Below are 27,549 nucleotides of genomic sequence, written 5' to 3' on the forward strand. Positions count from 1 at the left end.
AGGAAGTTGACATATACGTTTCCACAAAGTGACATAAGGTTTGTCTCTCAGATTCCTTCAGATCGGGAGATATTTGCCTTTTAATAATTGACTTTCGAATAATCTCGAAAAATTTAAATGTCTCTATCCACCAAACCCTTGGACATACATTGACGTGACTCTGACATGAAGTTGACATATACGTTCCCTCAAAGTGACATAAGTTTTGTCTCTTAGATTCCTACATTTCGGGAGGTATTTACCTTTTAAAAATTGACTTTCAAATAATCTCGAAAAATTTAAATGTCTCTATCCTCCAATCCCTTGGACATACATTGACGTAACTCTGACATGTAGTTGGCATATGCGTTCCCTCAAAGTGACATAAGTTTTCTCTCAGATTCTTACAGATCGGGAGATTTTTGCCTTTTAAAAATTGACTATCGAATAATCTCAAAAATTAAAATGTCTCTATCCTCCAAACCCTTTGACATACATTGATGTTACTCTGACATGAAGTTGACATATACGTTCCCTCAAAGTGACATAAGGTTTGTCTTTCAGATGCCTACAGATCGGGAGCTATTTGCATTTTAATAATTGACTTTCGAATAATCTCGAGAAATTTAAATGTCTCTATCCTCCAAACCCTTGGACATACATTGACAAGACTATGACATGAAGTTAACATATACGTTCCCTCAAAGTGACATAAGGTTTGCCTCTTAGATTCCTACAGATCGCGAGATATTTGCCTTTTAATAATTGACTTTCGAATAATCTCGAAAAATTTAAACGTCTCTATCCTCCAAACCCTTGTACATACATTGACGTGACTCAGACAGAAAGTTGACATATACGTTCCCTTAAAGTGACATAAGGTTGGTCTCTCAGATTCCTACAGATCGGGAGATATTTGCCTTTCACAAATTGACTTTCGAATAATCTCGAAAAATTAAAATGTCTCTATCTTCCAAACCCTTGGACATACATTGACGTAACTCTGACATTAAGTTGACATATACGTTCCCTCAAAGTGACAATAGGTTTGTCTCTCAGATGCCTACAGATCGGGAGATATTTGCCTTTTAAAAATTGACTTTCGAATAATCTCGAAAAATTTAAATGTCTCTATCCTCCAAACCCTTGGACATACATTGACGTGACTCTGACATGAAGTTGACATATGCGTTCCCTCAAAGTGACATAAGGTTTGTCTCTCAGATTCCTACAGATCGGGAGATATTTGCCTTTACAAATTGACTTTCGAATAATCTCTATAAATTTAAATGTCTCTATCCTCCAAACCGTTGGACATACATTGACGTGACTCTGACATGAAGTTGATATATACGTTACCTCAAAGTGACATAATTTTTGTCTCTCAGATTCCTACAGATCGGGAGATATTTGCCTTTTAAAAATTGACTTTCGAATAATCTCGAAAAATTAAAACGTCTCTATCCTCCAAACCCTTGGACATACATTGACGTGACTCAGACAGGAAGTTGACATATACGTTCCCTTAAAGTGACATAAGGTTGGTCTCTCAGATTCCTACAGATCGGGAGATATTTGCCTTTCACAAATTGACTTTCGAATAATCTCGAAAAATTAAAATGTCTCTATCTTCCAAACCCTTGGACATACATTGACGTAACTCTGACATTAAGTTGACATATACGTTCCCTCAAAGTGACAATAGGTTTGTCTCTCAGATGCCTACAGATCGGGAGATATTTGCCTTTTAAAAATTGACTTTCGAATAATCTCTAAATTTTAAATGTCTCTATCCTCCAAATCTTTGGACATACATTAACGTGACTCTGACATGAAGTTGACATATGCGTTGCCTCAAAGTGACATAAGGTTTGTCTCTCAGATTTCTACAGATCGGGAGATATTTGCCTTTTAATAATTGACTTTCGAATAATCTCGAAAAATTCAAATGTCTCTATCCTCCAAACCCTTGGACATACATTGACAAGACTATGACATGAAGTTGACATATACGTTCCCTCAAAGTGACATAAGGTTTGTATCTTAGATTCCTATAGATCGGGAGATATTTGCCTTTTAAAAATTGACTTTCGAATAATCTCGAAAAATTTAAACGTCTCTATCCTCCAAACCCTTGTACATACATTGACGTGACTCTGACAGGAAGTTGACATATACGTTCCCTGAAAGTGACATAAGGTTGGTCTTTCAGATTCCTACAGATCGGGAGATATTTGCCTTTCACAAATTGACTTTTGAATAATCTCGAAAAATTAAAATGTCTCTATCCTCCAAACCCTTTGACATACATTGACGTAACTCTGACATTAAGTTGACATATACGTTCCCTCAAAGTGACAATAGGTTTGTCTCTCAGATGCCTACAGATCGGGAGATATTTGCATTTTAAAAATTGACTTTTGAATAATCTCGAAAAATTTAAATGTCTCTATCCTCCAAACCCTTGGACATACATTGACGTGACTCTGACATGAAGTTGACATATGCGTTCCCTCAAAGTGTCATAAGGTTTGTCTCTTAGATTCCTACAGATCGGGAGATATTTACCTTTTAAAAATTGACTTTCGAATAATCTCGAGAAATTTAAATGTCTCTATCCTCCAAACCCTTGGACATACATTGACGTGACTCTGACATGAAGTTGACATATACGTTCCCTCAAAGTGACATAAGGTTGGTCTCTCAGATGCCTACAGATCGGGAGATATTTGCATTTTAATAATTGACTTTCGAATAATCTCGAAAAATTTAAATGTCTCTATCCTCCAAACCCTTGGACATACATTGACGTGACTCCGACATGAAGTTTACATATACGTTTCCTCAAAGTGACATAAGGTTTGTCTCTCAGATTCCTACAGATCGGGAGATATTTGCCTTTTGAAAATTGACTTTCGAATAATCTCTAAAAATTTAAATGTCTCTATCCTCCAAACCCTTGGACATACATTGACGTGACTCTGACATGAAGTTGACATATACATTCCCTCAAAGTGACATAATTTTTGTCTCAGATTCCTACAGATCGGGAGATATTTGCCTTTTAAAAATTGACTTTCGAATAATCTCTAAATTTTAAATGTCTCTATCCTCCAAACCTTTTGACATACATTGACGTAACTATGACATGGAGTTGACATATACGTTCCCTCAAAGTGACATAAGTTTTGTCTCTAAGATTCCTACAGATCGGGAGATATTTGCCTTTTAAAAATTGACTTTCGAATAATCTCGAAAAATTGAAATGTCTCTATCCTCCAAACCCTTGGACATACATTGACGTGACTCTGACATGAAGTTGACATATACGTTCCCTCAAAGTGACATAAGTTTTGTCTCTTAGATTCCTAAAGATCGGGAGATATTTACCTTTAAATATTGACTTTCGAATAATCTCGAAAAATTAATACGTCTCTATCCTCCAAACCCTTGGACATACATTGACGTGACTCTGACAGGAATTTGACATATACGTTCCCTCAAAGTGACATAAGGTTTGTCTCTCAGATTCCTACAGATCGGGAGATATTTGCCTTTCACAAATTGACTTTCGAATAATCTCGAAAAATTAAAATGTCTCTATCCTCCAAACCCTTGGACATACATTGACGTGACTCTGACATGAAGTTGACATATGCCTTCCCTCAAAGTGACATAAGGTTTGTCTCTCAGATTCCTACAGATCGGGAGATATTTGCCTTTTAAAAATTGACTTTCGAATAATCTCGAAAAATTCAAATGTCTCTATCCTCTAAACTCTTGGACATACATTGACAAGACTATGACATGAAGTTGACATATACGTTTCCTCAAAGTGACATAAGGTTTGTCTCTCAGATTCCTACAGATCGGGAGATATTTGCCTTTTGAAAATTGACTTTCGAATAATCTCTAAAAATTTAAATGTCTCTATCCTCCAAACCCTTGGACATACATTGACGTGACTCTGACACGAAGTTGATATATACGTTACCTCAAAGTGACATAATTTTTGTCTCTCAGATTCCTACAGATCGGAAGATATTTGCCTTTTAAAAATTAACTTTCGAATAATCTCTAAATTTTAAATGTCTCTATCCTCCAAACCCTTGGACATACATTGACGTGACTCTGACATGAAGTTGACATATGCGTTCCCTCAAAGTGTCATAAGGTTTGTCTCTCAGATTCCTACAGATCGGGAGATATTTGCCTCTAACAAATTGACTTACGAATAATCTCGAAAAATTAAAATGTCTCTATCCTCCAAACCGTTGGACATACATTGACGTAACTCTGACATGAAGTTGACATATGCGTTGCCTCAAAGTGACATAAGGTTTGTCTCTCAAATTCCTACAGATCGGGAGATATTTGCCTTTTAAAAATTGACTTTCGAAAAATCTCGAAAAATTCAAATGTCTCTATCCTCCAAACCCTTGGACATACATTGACAAGACTATGACATGAAGTTGACATATACGTTCCCTCAAAGTGACATAAGGTTTGCCTCTCAGATTAAAACAGATCGGGAGATATTTGCATTTTAATAATTGACTTTCGAATAATCTCGAAAAATTTAAATGTCTCTATCCTCCAAACCCTTGGACATACATTGACGTGACTCCGACATGAAGTTGACATATACGTTCCCTCAAAGTGACATAAGGTTGGTCTCTCAGATGCCTACAGATCGAGAGATATTTGCATTTTAATAATTGACTTTCGAATAATCTCGAAAAATTTAAATGTCTCTATCCTCCAAACCCTTGGACATACATTAACGTGACTTCGACATGAAGTTGACATATACGTTTCCTCAAAGTGACATAAGGTTTTTCTCTCAGATTCCTACAGATCGGGAGATATTTGCCTTTTGAAAATTGACTTTCGAATAATCTCTAAAAATTTAAATGTCTCTATCCTCCAAACCCTTGGACATACATTGACGTGACTCTGACATGAAGTTGACATATACGTTCCCTCAAAGTGACATAATTTTTGTCTCTCAGATTCCTACAGATCGGGAGATATTTGCCTTTTAAAAATTGACTTTCGAATAATCTCTAAATTTTAAATGTCTCTATCCTCCAAACCTTTTGACATACAATGACGTAACTATGACATGAAGTTGATATATACGTTCCCTCAAAGTGACATAATTTTTGTCTCTCAGATTCCTACAGATCGGGAGATATTTGCCTTTTAAAAATTGACTTTCGAATAATCTCTAAATTTTAAATGTCTCTATCCTCCAAACCTTTTGACATACATTGACGTAACTATGACATGAAGTTGACATATACGTTCCCTCAAAGTGACATAAGTTTTGTCTCTAAGATTCCAGCAGATCGGGAGATATTTGCCTTTTGAAAATTGACTTTCGAATAATCTCGAAAAATTGAAATGTCTCTATCCTCCAAACCCTTGGACATACATTGACGTGACTCTGACATGAAGTTGACATATACGTTCCCTCAAAGTGACATAAGTTTTGTCTCTTAGATTCCTAAAGATCGGGAGATATTTACCTTTAAATATTGACTTTCGAATAATCTCGAAAAATTAAAACGTCTCTATCCTCCAAACCCTTGGACATACATTGACGTGACTCTGACAGGAAGTTGACATATACGTTCCCTCAAAGTGACATAAGGTTTGTCTCTCAGATGCCTACAGATCGGGAGATATTTGCATTTTAAAAATTGACTTTCGAATAATCTCGAAAAATTAAAATGTCTCTATCCTCCAAATCCTTGAACATACATTAACGTGACTCTGACATGAAGTTGACATATGCGTTGCCTCAAAGTGACATAAGGTTTGTCTCTCAGATTCCTACAGATCGGGAGATATTTGCCTTTTAATAATTGACTTTCGAATAATCTCGAAAAATTCAAATGTCTCTATCCTCCAAACCCTTGGACATACATTGACGTGACTCTGACAGGAAGTTGACATATACGTTTCCTGAAAGTGACATAAGGTTGGTCTTTCAGATTCCTACAGATCGGGAGATATTTGCCTTTCACAAATTGACTTTCGAATAATCTCGAAAAATTAAAATGTCTCTATCCTCCAAACCCTTGGACATACATTGACGTAACTCTGACAGGAAGTTGACATATACGTTTCGTCAAACTGACATAAGGTTTGTCTCTCAGATTCCTACAGATCGGGAGATATTTGCCTTTTAAAAATTGACTTTCGAATAATCTCGAAAAATTTAAATGTCTCTATCCTCCAAACCCTTGGACATACATTGACGTGACTCTGACATGAAGTTGACATATACGTTCCCTCAAAGTGACATAAGTTTTGTCTCTTAGATTCCTACAGATCGGGAGATATTTACCTTTTAAAAATTGACTTTCAAATAATCTCGAAAAATTAAAATGTCTCTATCCTCCAAACCCTTGGACATACATTGACGTAACTCTGACATGTAGTTGGCATATGCGTTCCCTCAAAGTGACATAAGTTTTATCTCTCAGATTCTTAGAGATCGGGAGATATTTGCCTTTTAATAATTGACTATCGAATAATCTCAAAAAATTTAAATGTCTCTATCCTCCAAACCCTTGGACATACATTGACGTAACTCTGACATGAAGTTGACATATACGTTCCCTCAAAGTGACATAAGGTTGGTCTCTCAGATGCCTACAGATCGGGCGATATTTGCATTTTAATAATTGACTTTCGAATAATCTCGAAAATTTTAAATGTCTCTATCCTCCAAACCCTTGGACATACATTGACGTGACTCCGACATGAAGTTGACATATACGTTCCCTCAAAGTGACATAATTTTTGTCTCTCAGATTCCTACAGATCGGGAGATATTTCCCTTTTAAAAATTGACTTTCGAATAATCTCTAAAATTTAAATGTCTCTATCCTCCAAACCTTTTGACATACAATGACGTACCTATGACATGAAGTTGACATATACGTTCCCTCAAAGTGACATAAGTTTTGTCTCTAAGATTCCTACAGATCTGGAGATATTTGCCTTTTAAAAATTGACTTTCGAATAATCTCGAAAAATTGAAATGTCTCTATCCTCCAAACCCTTGGACATACATTGACGTGACTCTGACATGAAGTTGACATATACGTTCCCTCAAAGTGACATAAGTTTTGTCTCTTAGGTTCCTAAAGATCGGGAGATATTTACCTTTAAATATTGACTTTCGAATAATCTCGAAAAATTAAAACGTCTCTATCCTCCAAACCCTTGGACATACATTGACGTGACTCTGACAGGAAGTTGACATATACGTTCCCTCAAAGTGACATAAGGTTTGTCTCTCAGATTCCTACAGATCGGGAGATATTTGCCTTTCACAAATTGACTTTCGAATAATCTAAAAAAATTAAAATGTCTCTATCCTCCAAACCCTTGGACATACATTGACGTATCTCTGACATGAAGTTGACATATACGTTCCCTCAAAGTGACATAAGGTTTGTCTCTCAGATTCCTACAGATCGGGAGATATTTGCCTTTTAAAAATTGACTTTCGAATAATCTCGAAAAATTTAAATGTCTCTATCCTCCAAACCCTTGGACATACATTGACGTGACTCTGACATGAAGTTGACATATGCGTTCCCTCAAAGTGACATAAGGTTTGTCTCTCAGATTCCTACAGATCGGGAGATATTTGCCTTTAACAAATTGACTTTCGAATAATCTCGAAAAAATAAAATGTCTCTATCCTCCAAACCGTTGGACATACATTGACGTAACTCTGACATGAAGTTGACATATGCGTTGCCTCAAAGTGACATTAGGTTTGTCTCTCAGATTCCTACAGATCGGGAGATATTTGCCTTTTAAAAATTGACTTTCGAAATATCTCGAAAAATTAAAATGTGTTTATCCTCCAAACACTTTGCCATACATTGACAAGACTATGACATGAAGTTGACACATACGTTCCCTCAAAGTGACATAAGGTTTGCCTCTCAGATTAAAACAGATCGGGAGATATTTGCATTTTAATAATTGACTTTCGAATAATCTCGAAAAATTTAAATGTCTCTATCCTCCAAACCCTTGGACATACATTGACGTGACTCCGACATGAAGTTGACATATACATTCCCTCAAAGTGACATAAGGTTTGTCTCTCAGATTCCTACAGATCGGGAGATATTTGCCTTTAACAAATTGACTTTCGAATAATCTCGAAAAACTAAATTGTCTCTATCCTCCAAACCGTTGGACATACAATGACGTAACTCTGACATGAAGTTGACATATGCGTTGCCTCAAAGTGACATAAGGTTTGTCTCTCAGATTCCTACAGATCGGGAGATATTTGCCTTTTAAAAATTGACATTCGAAAAATCTCGAAAAATTCAAATGTCTCTATCCTCCAAACCCTTGGACATACATTGACAAGACTATGACATGAAGTTAACATATACGTTCCCTCAAAGTGACATAAGGTTTGCCTCTCAGATTAAAACAGATCGGGAGATATTTGCATTTTAATAATTGACTTTCGAATAATCTCGAAAAATTTAAATGTCTATATCCTCCAAACCCTTGGACATACATTGACGTGACTCCGACATGAAGTTGACATATACGTTTCCTCAAAGTGACATAAGGTTTGTCTCTCAGATTCCTACAGATCGGGAGATATTTGCCTTTTAAAAATTGACTTTCGAATAATCTCTAAATTTTAAATGTCTCTATCCTCCAAACCTTTTGACATACATTGACGTAACTATGACATGAAGTTGACATATACGTTCCCTCAAAGTGACATAAGTTTTGTCTCTAAGATTCCAGCAGATCGGGAGATATTTGCCTTTTGAAAATTGACTTTCGAATAATCTCGAAAAATTGAAATGTCTCTATCCTCCAAACCCTTTGACATACATTGACGTGACTCTGACATGAAGTTGACACATACGTTCCCTCTAAGTGACATAAGTTTTGTCTCTTAGATTCCTACAGATCGGGAGATATTTACCTTTAAAAATTGACTTTCGAATAATCTCGAAAAATTAAAACGTCTCTATCCTCCAAACCCTTGGACATACATTGACGTGACTCTGACAGGAAGTTGACACATACGTTCCCTCAAAGTGACATAAGGTTTGTCTCTCAGATTCCTACAGATCGGGAGATATTTGCCTTTCACAAATTGACTTTCGAATAATCTCGAAAAATTAAAATTTCTCTATCCTCCAAACCCTTGGACATACATTGACGTAACTCTCACAGGAAGTTGACATATACGTTTCCACAAAGTGACATAAGGTTTGTCTCTCAGATTCCTTCAGATCGGGAGATATTTGCCTTTTAATAATTGACTTTCGAATAATCTCGAAAAATTTAAATGTCTCTATCCACCAAACCCTTGGACATACATTGACGTGACTCTGACATGAAGTTGACATATACGTTCCCTCAAAGTGACATAAGTTTTGTCTCTTAGATTCCTACATTTCGGGAGATATTTACCTTTTAAAAATTGACTTTCAAATAATCTCGAAAAATTTAAATGTCTCTATCCTCCAATCCCTTGGACATACATTGACGTAACTCTGACATGTAGTTGGCATATGCGTTCCCTCAAAGTGACATAAGTTTTCTCTCAGATTCTTACAGATCGGGAGATTTTTGCCTTTTAAAAATTGACTATCGAATAATCTCAAAAATTAAAATGTCTCTATCCTCCAAACCCTTTGACATACATTGATGTTACTCTGACATGAAGTTGACATATACGTTCCCTCAAAGTGACATAAGGTTGGTCTCTCAGATTCCTACAGATCGGGAGATATTTGCCTTTCACAAATTGACTTTCGAATAATCTCGAAAAATTAAAATGTCTCTATCTTCCAAACCCTTGGACATACATTGACGTAACTCTGACATTAAGTTGACATATACGTTCCCTCAAAGTGACAATAGGTTTGTCTCTCAGATGCCTACAGATCGGGAGATATTTGCCTTTTAAAAATTGACTTTCGAATAATCTCGAAAAATTTAAATGTCTCTATCCTCCAAACCCTTGGACATACATTGACGTGACTCTGACATGAAGTTGACATATGCGTTCCCTCAAAGTGACATAAGGTTTGTCTCTCAGATTCCTACAGATCGGGAGATATTTGCCTTTACAAATTGACTTTCGAATAATCTCTATAAATTTAAATGTCTCTATCCTCCAAACCCTTGGACATACATTGACGTGACTCTGACATGAAGTTGATATATACGTTACCTCAAAGTGACATAATTTTTGTCTCTCAGATTCCTACAGATCGGGAGATATTTGCCTTTTAAAAATTGACTTTCGAATAATCTCGAAAAATTAAAACGTCTCTATCCTCCAAACCCTTGGACATACATTGACGTGACTCAGACAGAAAGTTGACATATACGTTCCCTTAAAGTGACATAAGGTTGGTCTCTCAGATTCCTACAGATCGGGAGATATTTGCCTTTCACAAATTGACTTTCGAATAATCTCGAAAAATTAAAATGTCTCTATCTTCCAAACCCTTGGACATACATTGACGTAACTCTGACATTAAGTTGACATATACGTTCCCTCAAAGTGACAATAGGTTTGTCTCTCAGATGCCTACAGATCGGGAGATATTTGCCTTTTAAAAATTGACTTTCGAATAATCTCTAAATTTTAAATGTCTCTATCCTCCAAATCTTTGGACATACATTAACGTGACTCTGACATGAAGTTGACATATGCGTTGCCTCAAAGTGACATAAGGTTTGTCTCTCAGATTTCTACAGATCGGGAGATATTTGCCTTTTAATAATTGACTTTCGAATAATCTCGAAAAATTCAAATGTCTCTATCCTCCAAACCCTTGGACATACATTGACAAGACTATGACATGAAGTTGACATATACGTTCCCTCAAAGTGACATAAGGTTTGTATCTTAGATTCCTATAGATCGGGAGATATTTGCCTTTTAAAAATTGACTTTCGAATAATCTCGAAAAATTTAAACGTCTCTATCCTCCAAACCCTTGTACATACATTGACGTGACTCTGACAGGAAGTTGACATATACGTTCCCTGAAAGTGACATAAGGTTGGTCTTTCAGATTCCTACAGATCGGGAGATATTTGCCTTTCACAAATTGACTTTTGAATAATCTCGAAAAATTAAAATGTCTCTATCCTCCAAACCCTTTGACATACATTGACGTAACTCTGACATTAAGTTGACATATACGTTCCCTCAAAGTGACAATAGGTTTGTCTCTCAGATGCCTACAGATCGGGAGATATTTGCATTTTAAAAATTGACTTTTGAATAATCTCGAAAAATTTAAATGTCTCTATCCTCCAAACCCTTGGACATACATTGACGTGACTCTGACATGAAGTTGACATATGCGTTCCCTCAAAGTGTCATAAGGTTTGTCTCTCAGATTCCTACAGATCGGGAGATATTTACCTTTTAAAAATTGACTTTCGAATAATCTCGAAAAATTTAAATGTCTCTATCCTCCAAACCCTTGGACATACATTGACGTGACTCTGACATGAAGTTGACATATACGTTCCCTCAAAGTGACATAAGGTTGGTCTCTCAGATGCCTACAGATCGGGAGATATTTGCATTTTAATAATTGACTTTCGAATAATCTCGAAAAATTTAAATGTCTCTATCCTCCAAACCCTTGGACATACATTGACGTGACTCCGACATGAAGTTTACATATACGTTTCCTCAAAGTGACATAAGGTTTGTCTCTCAGATTCCTACAGATCGGGAGATATTTGCCTTTTGAAAATTGACTTTCGAATAATCTCTAAAAATTTAAATGTCTCTATCCTCCAAACCCTTGGACATACATTGACGTGACTCTGACATGAAGTTGACATATACATTCCCTCAAAGTGACATAATTTTTGTCTCTCAGATTCCTACAGATCGGGAGATATTTGCCTTTTAAAAATTGACTTTCGAATAATCTCTAAATTTTAAATGTCTCTATCCTCCAAACCTTTTGACATACATTGACGTAACTATGACATGGAGTTGACATATACGTTCCCTCAAAGTGACATAAGTTTTGTCTCTAAGATTCCTACAGATCGGGAGATATTTGCCTTTTAAAAATTGACTTTCGAATAATCTCGAAAAATTGAAATGTCTCTATCCTCCAAACCCTTGGACATACATTGACGTGACTCTGACATGAAGTTGACATATACGTTCCCTCAAAGTGACATAAGTTTTGTCTCTTAGATTCCTAAAGATCGGGAGATATTTACCTTTAAATATTGACTTTCGAATAATCTCGAAAAATTAATACGTCTCTATCTTCCAAACCCTTGGACATACATTGACGTGACTCTGACAGGAATTTGACATATACGTTCCCTCAAAGTGACATAAGGTTTGTCTCTCAGATTCCTACAGATCGGGAGATATTTGCCTTTCACAAATTGACTTTCGAATAATCTCGAAAAATTAAAATGTCTCTATCCTCCAAACCCTTGGACATACATTGACGTGACTCTGACATGAAGTTGACATATGCCTTCCCTCAAAGTGACATAAGGTTTGTCTCTCAGATTCCTACAGATCGGGAGATATTTGCCTTTTAAAAATTGACTTTCGAATAATCTCGAAAAATTCAAATGTCTCTATCCTCCAAACCCTTGGACATACATTGACAAGACTATGACATGAAGTTGACATATACGTTTCCTCAAAGTGACATAAGGTTTGTCTCTCAGATTCCTACAGATCGGGAGATATTTGCCTTTTGAAAATTGACTTTCGAATAATCTCTAAAAATTTAAATGTCTCTATCCTCCAAACCCTTGGACATACATTGACGTGACTCTGACACGAAGTTGATATATACGTTACCTCAAAGTGACATAATTTTTGTCTCTCAGATTCCTACAGATCGGAAGATATTTGCCTTTTAAAAATTAACTTTCGAATAATCTCTAAATTTTAAATGTCTCTATCCTCCAAACCTTTTGACATACATTGACGTAACTATGACATGAAGTTGACATATACGTTCCCTCAATGTGACATAAGTTTTGTCTCTAAGAATCCTACAGATCGGGAAATATTTGCCTTTTAAAAATTGACTTTCGAATAATCTCGAAAAATTAAAATGTCTCTATCCTCCAAACCCTTGGACATACATTGACGTGACTCTGACATGAAGTTGACATATACGTTCCCTCAAAGTGACATAAGTTTTGTCTCTTAGATTCCTACAGATCGGGAGATATTTACCTTTAAAAATTGACTTTCGAATAATCTCGAAAAATTAAAACGTCTCTATCCCTCAAACCCTTGGACATACATTGACGTCACTCTGATAGGAAGTTGACACATACGTTCCCTCAAAGTGACATAAGGTTTGTCTCTCAGATTCCTACAGATCTGGAGATATTTGCCTTTCACAAATTGACTTTCGAATGATCTCGAAAAATTAAAATGTCTCTATCCTCCAAACCCTTGGACATACATTGACGTAACTCTGACATTAAGTTGACATATACGTTCCCTCAAAGTGACAATAGGTTTGTTTCTCAGATGCCTACAGATCGGGAGATATTTGCATTTTAAAAATTGACTTTTGAATAATCTCGAATAATTTAAATGTCTCTATCCTCCAAACCCTTGGACATACATTGACGTGACTCTGACATGAAGTTGACATATACATTCCCTCAAAGTGACATAATTTTTGTCTCTCAGATTCCTACAGATCGGGAGATATTTGCCTTTTAAAAATTGACTTTCGAATAATCTCTAAATTTTAAATGTCTCTATCCTCCAAACCTTTTGACATACATTGACATAACTATGACATGGAGTTGACATATACGTTCCCTCAAAGTGACATAAGTTATGTCTCTAAGATTCCTACAGATCGGGAGATATTTGCCTTTTAAAAATTGACTTTCGAATAATCTCGAAAAATTGAAATGTCTCTATCCTCCAAACCCTTGGACATACATTGACGTGACTCTGACATGAAGTTGACATATACGTTCCCTAAAAGTGACATAAGTTTTGTCTCTTAGATTCCTAAAGATCGGGAGATATTTACCTTTAAATATTGACTTTCGAATAATCTCGAAAAATTAATACGTCTCTATCCTCCAAACCCTTGGACATACATTGACGTGACTCTGACATGAAGTTGACATATACGTTCCCTCAAAGTGACATAAGTTTTGTCTCTTAGATTCCTACAGATCGGGAGATATTTACCTTTAAAAATTGACTTTCGAATAATCTCGAAAAATTAAAACGTCTCTATCCCTCAAACCCTTGGACATACATTGACGTCACTCTGATAGGAAGTTGACACATACGTTCCCTCAAAGTGACATAAGGTTTGTCTCTCAGATTCCTACAGATCTGGAGATATTTGCCTTTCACAAATTGACTTTCGAATGATCTCGAAAAATTAAAATGTCTCTATCCTCCAAACCCTTGGACATACATTGACGTAACTCTGACATTAAGTTGACATATACGTTCCCTCAAAGTGACAATAGGTTTGTTTCTCAGATGCCTACAGATCGGGAGATATTTGCATTTTAAAAATTGACTTTTGAATAATCTCGAAAAATTTAAATGTCTCTATCCTCCAAACCCTTGGACATACATTGACGTTACTCTGACATGAAGTTGACATATGCGTTCCCTCAAAGTGTCATAAGGTTTGTCTCTCAGATTCCTACAGATCGGGAGATATTTGCCTTTAACAAATTGACTTACGAATAATCTCGAAAAATTGAAATGTCTCTATCCTCCAAACCCTTGGACATACATTGACGTAACTCTGACAGGAAGTTAACAAATACGTTACCTCAAAGTGACATAAGTTTTGTATCTTAGATTCCTACAGATCGGGAGATTTTTACCTTTTAAAAATTGACTTTCGAATAATCTCGAAAAATTTAAATGTCTCTATCCTCCAAACCCTTGGACATACATTGACGTGACTCTGACATGAAGTTGACATATACGTTCCCTCAAAGTGACATAAGGTTGGTCTCTCAGATGCCTACAGATCGGGAGATATTTGCATTTTAATAATTGACTTTCGAATAATCTCGAAAAATTTAAATGTCTCTATCCTCCAAACCCTTGGACATACATTGACGTGACTCCGACATGAAGTTTACATATACGTTTCCTCAAAGTGACATAAGGTTTGTCTCTCAGATTCCTACAGATCGGGAGATATTTGCCTTTTGAAAATTGACTTTCGAATAATCTCTAAAAATTTAAATGTCTCTATCCTCCAAACCCTTGGACATACATTGACGTGACTCTGACATGAAGTTGACGTATACATTCCCTCAAAGTGACATAATTTTTGTCTCTCAGATTCCTACAGATCGGGAGATATTTGCCTTTTAAAAATTGACTTTCGACTAATCTCTAAATTTTATATGTCTCTATCCTCCAAACCTTTTGACATACATTGACGTAACTATGACATGGAGTTGACATATACGTTCCCTCAAAGTGACATAAGTTTTGTCTCTAAGATTCCTACAGATCGGGAGATATTTGCCTTTTAAAAATTGACTTTCGAATAATCTCGAAAAATTGAAATGTCTCTATCCTCCAAACCCTTGGACATACATTGACGTGACTCTGACATGAAGTTGACATATACGTTCCCTAAAAGTGACATAAGTTTTGTCTCTTAGATTCCTAAAGATCGGGAGATATTTACCTTTAAATATTGACTTTCGAATAATCTCGAAAAATTAATACGTCTCTATCCTCCAAACCCTTGGACATACATTGACGTGACTCTGACAGGAATTTGACATATACGTTCCCTCAAAGTGACATAAGGTTTGTCTCTCAGATTCCTACAGATCGGGAGATATTTGCCTTTCACAAATTGACTTTCGAATAATCTCGAAAAATTAAAATGTCTCTATCCTCCAAACCTTTGGACATACATTGACGTGACTCTGACATGAAGTTGACATATGCCTTCCCTCAAAGTGACATAAGGTTTGTCTCTCAGATTCCTACAGATCGGGAGATATTTGCCTTTTAAAAATTGACTTTCGAATAATCTCGAAAAATTCAAATGTCTCTATCCTCCAAACCCTTGGACATACATTGACAAGACTATGACATGAAGTTGACATATACGTTCCCTCAAAGTGACATAAGGTTTGCCTCTTAGATTCCTACAGATCGGGAGATATTTGCCTTTTAAAAATTGACTTTCGAATAATCTCTAAAAATTTAAATGTGTCTATCCTCCAAACCCTTGGACATACATTGACGTGACTCTGACACGAAGTTGATATATACGTTATCTCAAAGTGACATAAGTTTTTTCTCTCGGATTGCTACAGATCGGGAGATATTTGCCTTTTGAAATTTGACTTTCGAATAATCTCTAAATTTTAAATGTCTCTATCCTCCAAACCCTTGGACATACATTGACGTGACTCTGACATGAAGTTGATATATACGTTACCTCAAAGTGACATAATTTTTGTCTCTCAGATTCCTACAGATCGGGAGATATTTGCCTTTTCAAAAATTGACTTTCGAATAATCTCTAAAAATTTAAATGTCTCTATCCTCCAAATCCTTGGACATACATTGACGTGACTCTGACAGGAAGTTGACATATACGTTCCCTCAAAGTGACTTAAGTTTTGTCTCTCAGATTCCTACAGATCGGGAGATATTTGCCTTTTAAAAATTGACTTTCGAATAATCTCTAAATTTTAAATGTCTCTATCCTCCAAACCTTTTGACATACATTGACGTAACTATGACATGAAGTTGACATATACGTTCCCTCAATGTCACATAAGTTTTGTCTCTAAGAATCCTACAGATCGGGAAATATTTGCCTTTTAAAAATTGACTTTCGAATAATCTCGAAAAATTGAAATGTCTCTATCCTCCAAACCCTTGGACATACATTGACGTGACTCTGACATGAAGTTGACATATACGTTCCCTCAAAGTGACATAAGTTTTGTCTCTTAGATTCCTACAGATCGGGAGATATTTACCTTTAAAAATTGACTTTCGAATAATCTCGAAAAATTAAAACGTCTCTATCCTCCAAACCCTTGGACATACATTGACAAGACTATGACATGAAGTTGACATATACGTTCCCTCAAAGTGACATAAGGTTTGCCTCTTAGATTCCTACAGATCGGGAGATATTTGCCTTTTAAAAATTGACTTTCGAATAATCTCTAAAAATTTAAATGTCTCTATCCTCCAAACCCTTGGACATACATTGACGTGACTCTGACACGAAGTTGATATATACGTTACCTCAAAGTGACATAATTTTTGTCTCTCAGATTCCTACAGATCGGAAGATATTTGCCTTTTAAAAATTGACTTTCGAATAATCTCTAAATTTTAAATGTCTCTATCCTCCAAACCTTTTGACATACATTGACGTAACTATGACATGAAGTTGACATATACGTTCCCTCAATGTGACATAAGTTTTGTCTCTAAGAATCCTACAGATCGGGAAATATTTGCCTTTTAAAAATTGACTTTCGAATAATCTCGAAAAATTGAAATGTCTCTATCCTCCAAACCCTTGGACATACATTGACGTGACTCTGACATGAAGTTGACATATACGTTCCCTCAAAGTGACATAAGTTTTGTCTCTTAGATTCCTACAGATCGGGAGATATTTACCTTTAAAAATTGACTTTCGAATAATCTCGAAAAATTAAAACGTCTCTATCCCTCAAACCCTTGGACATACATTGACGTCACTCTGATAGGAAGTTGACACATACGTTCCCTCAAAGTGAGATAAGGTTTGTCTCTCAGATTCCTACAGATCTGGAGATATTTGCCTTTCACAAATTGACTTTCGAATGATCTCGAAAAATTAAAATGTCTCTATCCTCCAAACCCTTGGACATACATTGACGTAACTCTGACATTAAGTTGACATATACGTTCCCTCAAAGTGACAATAGGTTTGTTTCTCAGATGCCTACAGATCGGGAGATATTTGCATTTTAAAAATTGACTTTTGAATAATCTCGAAAAATTTAAATGTCTCTATCCTCCAAACCCTTGGACATACATTGACGTGACTCTGACATGAAGTTGACATATGCGTTCCCTCAAAGTGTCATAAGGTTTGTCTCTCAGATTCCTACAGATCGGGAGATATTTGCCTTTAACAAATTGACTTACGAATAATCTCGAAAAATTTAAATGTCTCTATCCTCCAAACCGTTGGACATACATTGACGTAACTCTGACAGGAAGTTAACAAATACGTTACCTCAAAGTGACATAAGTTTTGTATCTTAGATTCCTACAGATCGGGAGATTTTTACCTTTTAAAAATTGACTTTCGAATAATCTCGAAAAATTTAAATGTCTCTATCCTCCAAACCCTTGGACATACATTGACGTGACTCTGACATGAAGTTGACATATACGTTCCCTCAAAGTGACATAAGGTTGGTCTCTCAGATGCCTACAGATCGGGAGATATTTGCATTTTAATAATTGACTTTCGAATAATCTCGAAAAATTTAAATGTCTCTATCCTCCAAACCCTTGGACATACATTGACGTGACTCCGACATGAAGTTTACATATACGTTTCCTCAAAGTGACATAAGGTTTGTCTCTCAGATTCCTACAGATCGGGAGATATTTGCCTTTTGAAAATTGACTTTCGAATAATCTCTAAAAATTTAAATGTCTCTATCCTCCAAACCCTTGGACATACATTGACGTGACTCTGACATGAAGTTGACGTATACATTCCCTCAAAGTGACATAATTTTTGTCTCTCAGATTCCTACAGATCGGGAGATATTTGCCTTTTAAAAATTGACTTTCGACTAATCTCTAAATTTTATATGTCTCTATCCTCCAAACCTTTTGACATACATTGACGTAACTATGACATGGAGTTGACATATACGTTCCCTCAAAGTGACATAAGTTTTGTCTCTAAGATTCCTACAGATCGGGAGATATTTGCCTTTTAAAAATTGACTTTCGAATAATCTCGAAAAATTGAAATGTCTCTATCCTCCAAACCCTTGGACATACATTGACGTGACTCTGACATGAAGTTGACATATACGTTCCCTAAAAGTGACATAAGTTTTGTCTCTTAGATTCCTAAAGATCGGGAGATATTTACCTTTAAATATTGACTTTCGAATAATCTCGAAAAATTAATACGTCTCTATCCTCCAAACCCTTGGACATACATTGACGTGACTCTGACAGGAATTTGACATATACGTTCCCTCAAAGTGACATAAGGTTTGTCTCTCAGATTCCTACAGATCGGGAGATATTTGCCTTTCACAAATTGACTTTCGAATAATCTCGAAAAATTAAAATGTCTCTATCCTCCAAACCTTTGGACATACATTGACGTGACTCTGACATGAAGTTGACATATGCCTTCCCTCAAAGTGACATAAGGTTTGTCTCTCAGATTCCTACAGATCGGGAGATATTTGCCTTTTAAAAATTGACTTTCGAATAATCTCGAAAAATTCAAATGTCTCTATCCTCCAAACCCTTGGACATACATTGACAAGACTATGACATGAAGTTGACATATACGTTCCCTCAAAGTGACATAAGGTTTGCCTCTTAGATTCCTACAGATCGGGAGATATTTGCCTTTTAAAAATTGACTTTCGAATAATCTCTAAAAATTTAAATGTGTCTATCCTCCAAACCCTTGGACATACATTGACGTGACTCTGACACGAAGTTGATATATACGTTATCTCAAAGTGACATAAGTTTTTTCTCTCGGATTGCTACAGATCGGGAGATATTTGCCTTTTGAAATTTGACTTTCGAATAATCTCTAAATTTTAAATGTCTCTATCCTCCAAACCCTTGGACATACATTGACGTGACTCTGACATGAAGTTGATATATACGTTACCTCAAAGTGACATAATTTTTGTCTCTCAGATTCCTACAGATCGGGAGATATTTGCCTTTTCAAAAATTGACTTTCGAATAATCTCTAAAAATTTAAATGTCTCTATCCTCCAAATCCTTGGACATACATTGACGTGACTCTGACAGGAAGTTGACATATACGTTCCCTCAAAGTGACTTAAGTTTTGTCTCTCAGATTCCTACAGATCGGGAGATATTTGCCTTTTAAAAATTGACTTTCGAATAATCTCTAAATTTTAAATGTCTCTATCCTCCAAACCTTTTGACATACATTGACGTAACTATGACATGAAGTTGACATATACGTTCCCTCAATGTCACATAAGTTTTGTCTCTAAGAATCCTACAGATCGGGAAATATTTGCCTTTTAAAAATTGACTTTCGAATAATCTCGAAAAATTGAAATGTCTCTATCCTCCAAACCCTTGGACATACATTGACGTGACTCTGACATGAAGTTGACATATACGTTCCCTCAAAGTGACATAAGTTTTGTCTCTTAGATTCCTACAGATCGGGAGATATTTACCTTTAAAAATTGACTTTCGAATAATCTCGAAAAATTAAAACGTCTCTATCCTCCAAACCCTTGGACATACATTGACAAGACTATGACATGAAGTTGACATATACGTTCCCTCAAAGTGACATAAGGTTTGCCTCTTAGATTCCTACAGATCGGGAGATATTTGCCTTTTAAAAATTGACTTTCGAATAATCTCTAAAAATTTAAATGTCTCTATCCTCCAAACCCTTGGACGTACATTGACGTGACTCTGACACGAAGTTGATATATACGTTACCTCAAAGTGACATAATTTTTGTCTCTCAGATTCCTACAGATCGGAAGATATTTGCCTTTTAAAAATTGACTTTCGAATAATCTCTAAATTTTAAATGTCTCTATCCTCCAAACCTTTTGACATACATTGACGTAACTATGACATGAAGTTGACATATACGTTCCCTCAATGTGACATAAGTTTTGTCTCTAAGAATCCTACAGATCGGGAAATATTTGCCTTTTAAAAATTGACTTTCGAATAATCTCGAAAAATTGAAATGTCTCTATCCTCCAAACCCTTGGACATACATTGACGTGACTCTGACATGAAGTTGACATATACGTTCCCTCAAAGTGACATAAGTTTTGTCTCTTAGATTCCTACAGATCGGGAGATATTTACCTTTAAAAATTGACTTTCGAATAATCTCGAAAAATTAAAACGTCTCTATCCCTCAAACCCTTGGACATACATTGACGTCACTCTGATAGGAAGTTGACACATACGTTCCCTCAAAGTGAGATAAGGTTTGTCTCTCAGATTCCTACAGATCTGGAGATATTTGCCTTTCACAAATTGACTTTCGAATGATCTCGAAAAATTAAAATCTCTCTATCCTCCAAACCCTTGGACATACATTGACGTAACTCTGACATTAAGTTGACATATACGTTCCCTCAAAGTGACAATAGGTTTGTTTCTCAGATGCCTACAGATCGGGAGATATTTGCATTTTAAAAATTGACTTTTGAATAATCTCGAAAAATTTAAATGTCTCTATCCTCCAAACCCTTGGACATACATTGACGTGACTCTGACATGAAGTTGACATATGCGTTCCCTCAAAGTGTCATAAGTTTTGTCTCTCAGATTCCTACAGATCGGGAGATATTTGCCTTTAACAAATTGACTTACGAATAATCTCGAAAAATTTAAATGTCTCTATCCTCCAAACCGTTGGACATACATTGACGTAACTCTGACAGGAAGTTAACAAATACGTTACCTCAAAGTGACATAAGTTTTGTATCTTAGATTCCTACAGATCGGGAGATATTTACCTTTTAAAAATTGACTTTCGAATAATCTCGAAAAATTTAAATGTCTCTATCCTCCAAACCCTTGGACATACATTGACGTGACTCTGACATGAAGTTGACATATACTTTCCCTCAAAGTGACATAAGGTTGGTCTCTCAGATGCCTACAGATCGGGAGATATTTGCATTTTAATAATTGACTTTCGAATAATCTCGAAAAATTTAAATGTCTCTATCCTCCAAACCCTTGGACATACATTGACGTGACTCCGACATGAAGTTTACATATACGTTTCCTCAAAGTGACATAAGGTTTGTCTCTCAGATTCCTACAGATCGGGAGATATTTGCCTTTTGAAAATTGACTTTCGAATAATCTCTAAAAATTTAAATGTCTCTATCCTCCAAACCCTTGGACATACATTGACATGACTCTGACATGAAGTTGACATATACATTCCCTCAAAGTGACATAATTTTTGTCTCTCAGATTCCTACAGATCGGGAGATATTTGCCTTTTAAAAATTGACTTTCGAATAATCTCTAAATTTTAAATGTCTCTATCCTCCAAACCTTTTGACATACATTGACGTAACTATGACATGGAGTTGACATATACGTTCCCTCAAAGTGACATAAGTTATGTCTCTAAGATTCCTACAGATCGGGAGATATTTGCCTTTTAAAAATTGACTTTCGAATAATCTCGAAAAATTGAAATGTCTCTATCCTCCAAACCCTTGGACATACATTGACGTGACTCTGACATGAAGTTGACATATACGTTCCCTAAAAGTGACATAAGTTTTGTCTCTTAGATTCCTAAAGATCGGGAGATATTTACCTTTAAATATTGACTTTCGAATAATCTCGAAAAATTAATACGTCTCTATCCTCCAAACCCTTGGACATACATTGACGTGACTCTGACAGGAATTTGACATATACGTTCCCTCAAAGTGACATAAGGTTTGTCTCTCAGATTCCTACAGATCGGGAGATATTTGCCTTTCACAAATTGACTTTCGAATAATCTCGAAAAATTAAAATGTCTCTATCCTCCAAACCCTTGGACATACATTGACGTGACTCTGACATGAAGTTGACATATGCCTTCCCTCAAAGTGACATAAGGTTTGTCTCTCAGATTCCTACAGATCGGGAGATATTTGCCTTTTAAAAATTGACTTTCGAATAATCTCGAAAAATTCAAATGTCTCTATCCTCCAAACCCTTGGACATACATTGACAAGACTATGACATGAAGTTGACATATACGTTCCCTCAAAGTGACATAAGGTTTGACTCTTAGATTCCTACAGATCGGGAGATATTTGCCTTTTAAAAATTGACTTTCGAATAATCTCTAAAAATTTAAATGTGTCTATCCTCCAAACCCTTGGACATACATTGACGTGACTCTGACACGAAGTTGATATATACGTTATCTCAAAGTGACATAAGTTTTTTCTCTCGGATTGCTACAGATCGGGAGATATTTGCCTTTTGAAATTTGACTTTCGAATAATCTCTATATTTTAAATGTCTCTATCCTCCAAACCCTTGGACATACATTGACGTGACTCTGACATGAAGTTGATATATACGTTACCTCAAAGTGACATAATTTTTGTCTCTCAGATTCCTACAGATCGGGAGATATTTGCCTTTTCAAAAATTGACTTTCGAATAATCTCTTAAAATTTAAATGTCTCTATCCTCCATATCCTTGGACATACATTGACGTGACTCTGACAGGAAGTTGACATATACGTTCCCTCAAAGTGACTTAAGTTTTGTCTCTCAGATTCCTACAGATCGGGAGATATTTGCCTTTTAAAAATTGACTTTCGAATAATCTCTAAATTTTAAATGTCTCTATCCTCCAAACCTTTTGACATACATTGACGTAACTATGACATGAAGTTGACATATACGTTCCCTCAATGTCACATAAGTTTTGTCTCTAAGAATCCTACAGATCGGGAAATATTTGCCTTTTAAAAATTGACTTTCGAATAATCTCGAAAAATTGAAATGTCTCTATCCTCCAAACCCTTGGACATACATTGACGTGACTCTGACATGAAGTTGACATATACGTTCCCTCAAAGTGACATAAGGTTTGCCTCTTAGATTCCTACAGATCGGGAGATATTTGCCTTTTAAAAATTGACTTTCGAATAATCTCTAAAAATTTAAATGTCTCTATCCTCCAAACCCTTGGACATACATTGACGTGACTGTGACACGAAGTTGATATATACGTTACCTCAAAGTGACATAATTTTTGTCTCTCAGATTCCTACAGATCGGAAGATATTTGCCTTTTAAAAATTGACTTTCGAATAATCTCTAAATTTTAAATGTCTCTATCCTCCAAACCTTTTGACATACATTGACGTAACTATGACATGAAGTTGACATATACGTTCCCTCAATGTGACATAAGTTTTGTCTCTAAGAATCCTACAGATCGGGAAATATTTGCCTTTTAAAAATTGACTTTCGAATAATCTCGAAAAATTGAAATGTCTCTATCCTCCAAACCCTTGGACATACATTGACGTGACTCTGACATGAAGTTGACATATACGTTCCCTCAAAGTGACATAAGTTTTGTCTCTTAGATTCCTACAGATCGGGAGATATTTACCTTTAAAAATTGACTTTCGAATAATCTCGAAAAATTAAAACGTCTCTATCCCTCAAACCCTTGGACATACATTGACGTCACTCTGATAGGAAGTTGACACATACGTTCCCTCAAAGTGAGATAAGGTTTGTCTCTCAGATTCCTACAGATCTGGAGATATTTGCTTTTCACAAATTGACTTTCGAATGATCTCGAAAAATTAAAATGTCTCTATCCTCCAAACCCTTGGACATACATTGACGTAACTCTGACATTAAGTTGACATATACGTTCCCTCAAAGTGACAATAGGTTTGTTTCTCAGATGCCTACAGATCGGGAGATATTTGCATTTTAAAAATTGACTTTTGAATAATCTCGAAAAATTTAAATGTCTCTATCCTCCAAACCCTTGGACATACATTGACGTGACTCTGACATGAAGTTGACATATGCGTTCCCTCAAAGTGTCATAAGGTTTGTCTCTCAGATTCCTACAGATCGGGAGATATTTGCCTTTAACAAATTGACTTACGAATAATCTCGAAAAATTTAAATGTCTCTATCCTCCAAACCGTTGGACATACATTGACGTAACTCTGACAGGAAGTTAACAAATACGTTACCTCAAAGTGACATAAGTTTTGTATCTTAGATTCCTACAGATCGGGAGATATTTACCTTTTAAAAATTGACTTTCGAATAATCTCGAAAAATTTAAATGACTCTATCCTCCAAACCCTTGGACATACATTGACGTGACTCTGACATGAAGTTGACATATACTTTCCCTCAAAGTGACATAAGGTTGGTCTCTCAGATGCCTACAGATCGGGAGATATTTGCATTTTAATAATTGACTTTCGAATAATCTCGAAAAATTTAAATGTCTCTATCCTCCAAACCCTTGGACATACATTGACGTGACTCCGACATGAAGTTTACATATACGTTTCCTCAAAGTGACATAAGGTTTGTCTCTCAGATTCCTACAGATCGGGAGATATTTGCCTTTTGAAAATTGACTTTCGAATAATCTCTAAAAATTTAAATGTCTCTATCCTCCAAACCCTTGGACATACATTGACGTGACTCTGACATGAAGTTGACATATACATTCCCTCAAAGTGACATAATTTTTGTCTCTCAGATTCCTACAGATCGGGAAATATTTGCCTTTTAAAAATTGACTTTCGAATAATCTCTAAATTTTAAATGTCTCTATCCTCCAAACCTTTTGACATACATTGACGTAACTATGACATGGAGTTGACATATACGTTCCCTCAAAGTGACATAAGTTATGTCTCTAAGATTCCTACAGATCGGGAGATATTTGCCTTTTAAAAATTGACTTTCGAATAATCTCGAAAAATTGAAATGTCTCTATCCTCCAAACCCTTGGACATACATTGACGTGACTCTGACATGAAGTTGACATATACGTTCCCTAAAAGTGACATAAGTTTTGTCTCTTAGATTCCTAAAGATCGGGAGATATTTACCTTTAAATATTGACTTTCGAATAATCTCGAAAAATTAATACGTCTCTATCCTCCAAACCCTTGGACATACATTGACGTGACTCTGACAGGAATTTGACATATACGTTCCCTCAAAGTGACATAAGGTTTGTCTCTCAGATTCCTACAGATCGGGAGATATTTGCCTTTCACAAATTGACTTTCGAATAATCTCGAAAAATTAAAATGTCTCTATCCTCCAAACCCTTGGACATACATTGACGTGACTCTGACATGAAGTTGACATATGCCTTCCCTCAAAGTGACATAAGGTTTGTCTCTCAGATTCCTACAGATCGGGAGATATTTGCCTTTTAAAAATTGACTTTCGAATAATCTCGAAAAATTCAAATGTCTCTATCCTCCAAACCCTTGCACATACATTGACAAGACTATGACATGAAGTTGACATATACGTTCCCTCAAAGTGACATAAGGTTTGCCTCTTAGATTCCTACAGATCGGGAGATATTTGCCTTTTAAAAATTGACTTTCGAATAATCTCTAAAAATTTAAATGTGTCTATCCTCCAAACCCTTGGACATACATTGACGTGACTCTGACACGAAGTTGATATATACGTTATCTCAAAGTGACATAAGTTTTTTCTCTCGGATTGCTACAGATCGGGAGATATTTGCCTTTTGAAATTTGACTTTCGAATAATCTCTAAATTTTAAATGTCTCTATCCTCCAAACCCTTGGACATACATTGACGTGACTCTGACATGAAGTTGATATATACGTTACCTCAAAGTGACATAATTTTTGTCTCTCAGATTCCTACAGATCGGGAGATATTTGCCTTTTCAAAAATTGACTTTCGAATAATCTCTAAAAATTTAAATGTCTCTATCCTCCAAATCCTTGGACATACATTGACGTGACTCTGACAGGAAGTTGACATATACGTTCCCTCAAAGTGACTTAAGTTTTGTCTCTCAGATTCCTACAGATCGGGAGATATTTGCCTTTTAAAAATTGACTTTCGAATAATCTCTAAATTTTAAATGTCTCTATCCTCCAAACCTTTTGACATACATTGACGTAACTATGACATGAAGTTGACATATACGTTCCCTCAATGTGACATAAGTTTTGTCTCTAAGAATCCTACAGATCGGGAAATATTTGCCTTTTAAAAATTGACTTTCGAATAATCTCGAAAAATTGAAATGTCTCTATCCTCCAAACCCTTGGACATACATTGACGTGACTCTGACATGAAGTTGACATATACGTTCCCTCAAAGTGACATAAGTTTTGTCTCTTAGATTCCTACAGATCGGGAGATATTTACCTTTAAAAATTGACTTTCGAATAATCTCGAAAAATTAAAACGTCTCTATCCTCCAAACCCTTGGACATACATTGACAAGACTATGACATGAAGTTGACATATACGTTCCCTCAAAGTGACATAAGGTTTGCCTCTTAGATTCCTACAGATCGGGAGATATTTGCCTTTTAAAAATTGACTTTCGAATAATCTCTAAAAATTTAAATGTGTCTATCCTCCAAACCCTTGGACATACATTGACGTGACTCTGACACGAAGTTGATATATTCGTTATCTCAAAGTGACATAAGTTTTGT

The sequence above is a fragment of the Zootermopsis nevadensis genome, unplaced genomic scaffold (assembly GCF_977971745.1).
Source record: "Zootermopsis nevadensis isolate Lab colony 2312 unplaced genomic scaffold, Znev_1.0 Znev_ptg000028l, whole genome shotgun sequence".
Lineage (NCBI taxonomy): Eukaryota > Metazoa > Arthropoda > Insecta > Blattodea > Termopsidae > Zootermopsis > Zootermopsis nevadensis.